Source organism: Arachis hypogaea, chromosome 13 (genome assembly GCF_003086295.3).
Source record: "Arachis hypogaea cultivar Tifrunner chromosome 13, arahy.Tifrunner.gnm2.J5K5, whole genome shotgun sequence".
Lineage (NCBI taxonomy): Eukaryota > Viridiplantae > Streptophyta > Magnoliopsida > Fabales > Fabaceae > Arachis > Arachis hypogaea.
Genome location: NC_092048.1, coordinates 102,123,183 through 102,130,480, shown reverse-complemented (window position 1 = coordinate 102,130,480; position 7,298 = coordinate 102,123,183). Strand labels below are relative to the sequence as shown.

At 34.6% G+C, this 7,298-nt stretch overlaps 1 non-coding gene across 1 annotated transcript; it reads right to left on the bottom strand.

Annotated features, from left to right (window-relative positions):
• Positions 1-6,579: 6,579 nt before the first annotated feature.
• On the bottom strand, positions 6,580-6,687 carry LOC112738570 (small nucleolar RNA R71). Its single transcript, XR_003169524.1, has one exon. It is a non-coding gene; the product is annotated as a small nucleolar RNA R71 (small nucleolar RNA).
• Between the last annotated feature and the right edge of the window lie 611 nt (positions 6,688-7,298).

Genomic DNA, 7,298 nt, shown 5'->3' with positions numbered 1-7,298 from the left:
TATGAAATCTAGTTTTTGGCAAATCCAAATCAAAGAATCTGACAGATATAAAACTGCATTTACAGTTCCATTCAGTCAATATGAATGAAATATAATGCCTTTTGGTCTGAAAAATGCTCCTTTTGAATTTCAAAAAATCATGAACGACATTTTCAACCCATATTCAAACTTTGCAATCGTTTATATAGATGATGTCTTAATATTTTCTCAAACTTTAGAAGAACACTTCAAACATGTTAAAACTTTTGTGTACATCATCCAAAAAAACAGACTTGCTGTTTCCAAATAAAAAATTGTCCTTTTTCAAACAAAAATCTGTTTTCTTAGTCATATGATTTCCCAAGAAACAATAACCCCAATTGAACGATCAATTTTGTTTGCAGAAAAGTTTCCAGACTATATCATTGACAAACCTCAGCTTCAGAGGTTCCTAGGATGTCTTAATTATGTCTTGGATTTCATTCCAAACCTTAGTAATCTTATTAAGCCTCTTCATGGTAGGCTTAAGAAAAATCCTCCACCCTGGACGGACAAACATTCTGAAATCACCAGATTTCTTAAAACCAAAGTTCACAATTTTCCTTGTCTTTACCTACCTGTTCCTCATGCATTCAAAATCGTTGAAACAGATGCATCTGATTTAGGATATGGTGGTATCTTAAAACAAAAATTGCATGATAAAGAGTGTATTATTGCATTTACATCAAAATATTGGAATAGTACTCAATAAATCTATTCCACAATATAAAAAGAAATTTTAGCCATAGTTTTGTGTATCACAAAATTTCAATCTGATTTACTCAATCAAAAATTTTTAGTCCGAGTTGATTACAAATCGGCCAAAGAAGTCTTGCAAAAAGATGTTAAAAACCTTGCATCAAAACAAATTTTTGCCAGATGGCAGGCTATCTTAAGCGATTTTTATTTTGAAATTGAGCACATCAAGGGAAACTCAAACTCTCTCCCTGACTTTCTCACACGTGAATATTTGCAGGGAATCAAGCAAGATTAGGATGCCTAAAAAGGCAATTATCGCCTCTTCAAGAGGCAAAGGCATTCGCTTAGCCCTTTCAGGGCCATCCAGGCAGTCTCAATTTGATCATGAATCTGGGTCTTCTACCCAACAACCCTAAAAAAAATCAACCCAATAATCTATTGAACCAGCTACTAATCAAGCCAAACAAACTAAGACATATTACGCCTTCCCAATCCAAATCCTTTTGGCCTTACAAGACCAAGGTGTCACCAAAATCAATAAAAAATCTTGGGCTGATATATGCAGTGAGTCAGTTGAAGAAGTTGACCTAGCCCAACTCATATCCCAAGCGGCCAAACAAAAAACAATCACACATAAACCAAAAGAAAAGGCCTTAGGTCTAACACCACAAACATCTGCAATCACGACAAAAACACAAAAAGCCCAAGCCAATTATACCCCCACAAACAAAAATTTAAACATCATCCAAATGGAGCCTGAATTTTGGGATGAATCTCCAAACAAATTTATCCCAAAAATCTTTCCTGTTGGATTCCATTTCAAAGCAATCTCACCCAATAAAAGTCGCCAATTTTATGAGTTTATTTCAGTAGATACTGACTCAGTATCTATTAAACACTACAAGGACAAAACCAATCCTGAACTCATAACCCATTCAACAATCTAAATCCTTAAAGTCTTGACCCCAAAGTAATTTGGGAACAGTCTAAACAAAAATCAAAAGTTTTCTCAAAACTATGACCCAATAGGTTTTAATTATTGGGACTACATGAAAGCCTGGACTAAAGTATTTTGATTTCAAAATACTCAGTATAGACATTCATGGTTAATTTATTTAAAAATAAATTCAAACTATGTTTGTCCAAATTAGGTCTACCAATGGTGGGACTTCTTTGGGCCAATCTCAGAAATCTTACCCTTACCTACCGATGAAGGGTATAAACTATTTCAATCAAAATTTGACATTCAGGAAACATGTGTTCCTGTAATGTCAAAATTTTTCTCAATTTTCTCATTGTCATGGGTATTCTCGTGGCAATATCAATATACAAAACCTGACCATCCTAAAGCATTCCCAATCTTACAAAGGCATTCTTATGTCAAATGGTGGTCTCAATTTGATTCATCAATGGCCTATCCAAAAAAGGTCAAAGAATGGTTCAAACCCAATCCAAAGAATCAGAAAATCTCAGACCCAGAAACGGCCTCGTTTCTCAATTAAAAGGCACAAATTCAAGCAGCCCTTGCACCCTCACAATCGAAACAATCAATGAAAGGGAAGCTTCAACAGATCCATCACTTGCTTCAAGAAGATGAAGAGTCCTCATCTAAAGAAGAAAGTGATGAAGAAGGTAAAAACAGTCAAGTTGAAGAAGACTGTTTCGAAGTTTGTCTAGCTGATAATTAAACCGAAAATATTGTAATAATGCCAAGATAATTACCGGAACTATTTGAAACTGGTACTGTGGCTATAGTCGAGGTCATGTTTACCTGTACTGTAGAAACAGTAAAATTTTCGATTATAAAAGGAGGCCTCATTCTCATTGTGAGGTACCCTTTCATTTTACACAATCATAGAGAGAAGTTAGAAAGAGAAGCTCTAAGAGTTCCCTTGTAAGCTCTCCAGCTCTTCTTCTTCTTCTCCCTTCTTCTTATCACTCATATTTCCAATTCAATAAAGAAATTTTAGTTCTTCAATTTCTTGTTCATTTAAGCATTTGCATCAGCATATGTGTGCGGACTACTGCCACATCTAACTTCATACTAAATTGCATATGCGTGCGGACTACCGCCGCATCTAACTTCATATTTACTTGCTTGTCTCTGCATCATTGTTTCATAACTACATCTTATCTTATTGATGAGCGGATAATTTATACGCTTTTTGGCATTGTTTTTACATAGTTTTTAGTATGAATTAGTTAGTTTTTAATATATTTTTATTACTTTTTAGATAAAAATCACATTTCTGGATGTTACTATGAGTTTGTGTGTTTTTCTGTGATTTCAGGTATTTTCTGGCTGAAATTGAGGGACTTGAGTAAAAATCAGATTCAGAGGCTGAAGAAGGACTGCAGATGCTGTTGGATTCTGACCTTCCTGCACTCAAAGTGGATTTTCTAGAGCTACAGGTGTCCCAATGGCGCGCTCTCAATTTTGTTGGAAAGTAGACATCCAGGGCTTTCCAGCAATATATAATAGTCCATACTTTGTCCGAGTTTAGACGATGCAAACTGGCGTTCAATGCCAGCTTTCTGCCCTATTCTGGAGTTAAACGCCAGAAACAGGTTACAAACTGGCGTTTAACTCCAAGGAAGACCTCTACACGTGAAAGCTTCAATGCTCAGCCCAAGCACACATCAAGTGGGCCCGGAAGTGGATTTCTGCATCATTTACTCGTTTCTGTAAACCCTAGTAACTAGTTCAGTATAAATAGGACTTTTTACTATTGTATTTACATCTTTTGGATCATTTTTGAGATCATCTTTGGATCATTTTAGATCTCTAGACCTCCATGGGAGGCTGGCCACTCGGCCATGTCTACCCTATTTTCACTTATGTATTTTCAACGGTAGAGTTTCTGCACACCATAGATTAAGGTGTGGAGCTCTACTGTTTCTCATGAATTAATGCAAAGTACTATTGTTTTTCTATTCAATTCAAGCCTATTTCTTCTCTAAGATATTCATTCGAACACAAGAACATGATGAATGTGATGATTATGTGACGCTCATCATCATTCTCACTTATGAACGCGTGCCTGACAAACACTTCCGTTCTACATGCAAACAAGCTTGAATGCATATCTCTTAGCCTCCTGATCTACGATCAGAGTCTTCGTGGTATAGGCTAGAATTATTAGTGGCCATTCTTGAGATCTGGAAAGTCTAAACCTTGTCTGTGGTATTTCGAGTAGGATCTGGGAAGGGATGGCTGTGACGAGCTTCAAAATCGCGAGTGCTGGGCGTAGTGACAAACGCAAAAGGATTACTGAATCCTATTCCAGCATGATCGAAAACCGACAGATGATTAGCCGTGCGGTGACAGCGCATTTTGGACCATTTTCACTAAGAGGACGGGAAGTAGCCATTGACAACGGTGATGCCCAACATACAGCTTGCCATGGAAAGGAGTATGAAGGATTGGATGAAAGCAGTAGGAAAGCAGAGATTCAGAAGGAACTAAGCATCTCTATACGCTTATCTGAAATTCTCACCAATGAATTACATAAGTATTTCTATCCTATTTTACGTTTTATTTATCTTTTAATTATTAAAACTTTATAACCATTTGAATCCGCCTGACTGAGATTTACAAGGTAACCATAGCTTGCTTCAAGCCGACAATCTCCGTGGGATCGACCCTTACTCACGTAAGGTTTATTACTTGAACAACCCAGTGCACTTGCTGGTTAGTTGTGCGAAGTTGTGACAAAGAACTAAGATTATGAACGTGCGTCTTAAGTTTTCAGCACCATTACCAAGGAATGAACGATCATGATTTCGTGCACCAAGTTTTTGGCGCCGTTGCCAGGGATTGTTCGAGTTTGGACAACTGATGGTTCATCTTGTTGCTCAGATTAGGTAATTTTATTTTAATTTTAAGTTTTTGCTTTTATTCTTTTTATTTTCGAAAAAAATTTTTTTTTTTAATAAAATCATAAAAAAAAACCAAAAATTTGATGTTTCTTGCTTGAGTCTAGTATCAATTTTTAAGTTTGGTGTCAATTGCATCTTTTTAATTTCATTAGAATTTTCGAAAACTCATGCATTTATTCTTCATGATCTTCAAGTTGTTCTTGATGAATTTCTTTGTTTGATCTCTAAATTTTTCTTGTTTGGTGTCTTTTCTTGTTTTTCATATGCATTTTCAATTTGTTAGTGTCTAAAGTTTGAAAATTTCTAAGTTTGGTGTCTTGCATGTTTTCCTTTTCTTAAAAATTTCAAAAATAAGTTCTTGGTGTTCATCTTGACATTCAAAGTGTTTTTGGTGTTCATCTTGACATTCAAAGTGTTCTTGCATGCATTAGTTGTTTTGATTCATAATTTCTATGTTTTGTGTCAATTTTGTTTTTCTCTTTCATCATTAAAAATTCAAAAATCAAAAAAATATCTTTCCTTTTTCTTCTCATAAAATTCGAAAATTTGAGTTGACTTTTTCAAAAATTTTTAAAATCTAGTTGTTTCTTATGAGTCAAATCAAATTTTCAATTTAAAAATTCCATCTTTTTCAAATCTTTTTCAAAAAATCAAATCTTTTTCATTTTTTCTTTCATAATTTCGAAATTTTCAAAATTAATTTTCAAAATCTTTTTCTTGTTTTTATCTCATATTTTCGAAATTAATACTAACATTTAATATTTTGATTCAAAATTTTTCAAGTTGTTACTTGCCTATTAAGAAAGGTTCAATCTTTAAATCTTAGAATCATATCTTTTTGTTTCTTGTTAGTCAATTAATCAACTTTAATTTCAAAAATCAAATCTTTTTAAATTTCCTTTTCAAATCTTTTTCAAAATGATTTTCAATCATATCTTTTTCAAAACTTAATTTCAAAATCTTTTCTAACTTCTTATCTTTTCAAAATTGATTTTCAAATCTTTTTCAATTAATCTTATCTTTTTGTTTGATTCTTATCTTTTTCAAAATTACCTAACTAATTTTCTCTCTCTAATTTTCGAAAATCACTAACCTCTTTTTCAAAATTCCTTTTTAATTAACTAATTATTTTAAATTTTAATTTAATTTAATTTCATTTTTCTTTTTTTAAAAAATTTTCGAATTTTAACTTTAATTTTAAATTAAAAACAAAAACAAAAATATTCTTATTTTATTTTATTTTCGAATTCTTCTCTCTCTCACCCCCTTTTATTTATTTATTTATCTACTAACACTTCTCTTCTACTCAAAAATTTGAACCCACTCTTCTCCTCTGTGTTCAAATTTTTATCTTTTCCTTCTTCTATTCTTCTCTTCTTATACTTACATAAGGAATCTCTATACTGTGACATAAAGGATTCCATATTTTCTTTCGTGTTCTCTTCTTTTTCATATGAGTAAGAACAAGGATAAGAACATTCTTGTTGAAGCTGATCCTGAACCTGAAAGGACTTTGAAGAGGAAGCTAAAGGAAGCTAAAGCACAACTCTCTGGAAAAATCTGACAGAAATTTTCGAAATAGAAGGAGACATGGCGGAAAATAATAACAATGCAAGGAAGATGCTTGGTGACTTTACTGCACCAAATTCCAATTTACATGGAAGAAGCATCTCAATCCCTGCTATTGGAGCAAACAATTTTGAGCTAAAGCCTCAATTAGTTTCTCTGATGCAACAGAACTGCAAGTTTCATGGACTTCCATCAGAAGACCCTTTTCAGTTCTTAACTGAATTCTTATAGATCTGTGATACTGTTAAGACCAATGGGGTTGATTTTGAGGTCTACAGGCTTATGCTTTTCCCATTTGCTGTAAGAGATAGAGCTAGAATATGGTTGGACTCTCAACCTAAAGACAGCCTGAACTCTTGGGATAAGCTGGTCATGGCTTTCTTAGCCAATTTCTTTCCTCCTCAAAAGCTTAGCAAGCTTAGAGTGGATGTTCAAACCTTCAAACAGAAAGAAGGTGAATCCCTCTATGAAGCTTGGGAGAGATATAAGCAACTGACCAAAAAGTGTCCTTCTAACATGCTTTCAAAATGGACCATCCTGGATATATTCTATGATGGTCTGTCTGAATTATCAAAGATGTCATTGGACCATTGATAAACCCATATTTTGTGATGTATTTTGTGCTTAGTTTGAGTGATTTATTCAATCCTTCACCTACTTATTCATATTAATTTCATGGTTTTACTTTCCCTTCCCTATTATGTGATGTATGTGAAAAACATGTTTCCTATGCTTTAAAATTAATTATTTTAATTACCTTTATTTTCATTCGATGCCGTGATTAGTGTGTTGAGTAGTTTCAGATCTTCTAAGGCAGAATGACTTAAAGGATGAAAAAGGAAACATACAAAAATGGAAGGAAAGTGCAGAATGGAGTTTTGCAGAACTGGCATCCACGCGATCGCATGGATGACGCGATCGCGTGCCAAGAGCGAAGAAGCAGCGACGCGGCCGCATGATTGACGCGACCGCGCGACTTGAGCAAATCGCATACGACGCAGCCGCATGACTGACGCGACCGCGTGACAAGAAAAGCCCCGAATGACGCGACCGCGTGACCCACGCGAACGCGTGACAGAGGCCACGCACCAGAAATTGTAGAAGACGCTCCCAGCGAATTCTGAGGCCCTTTT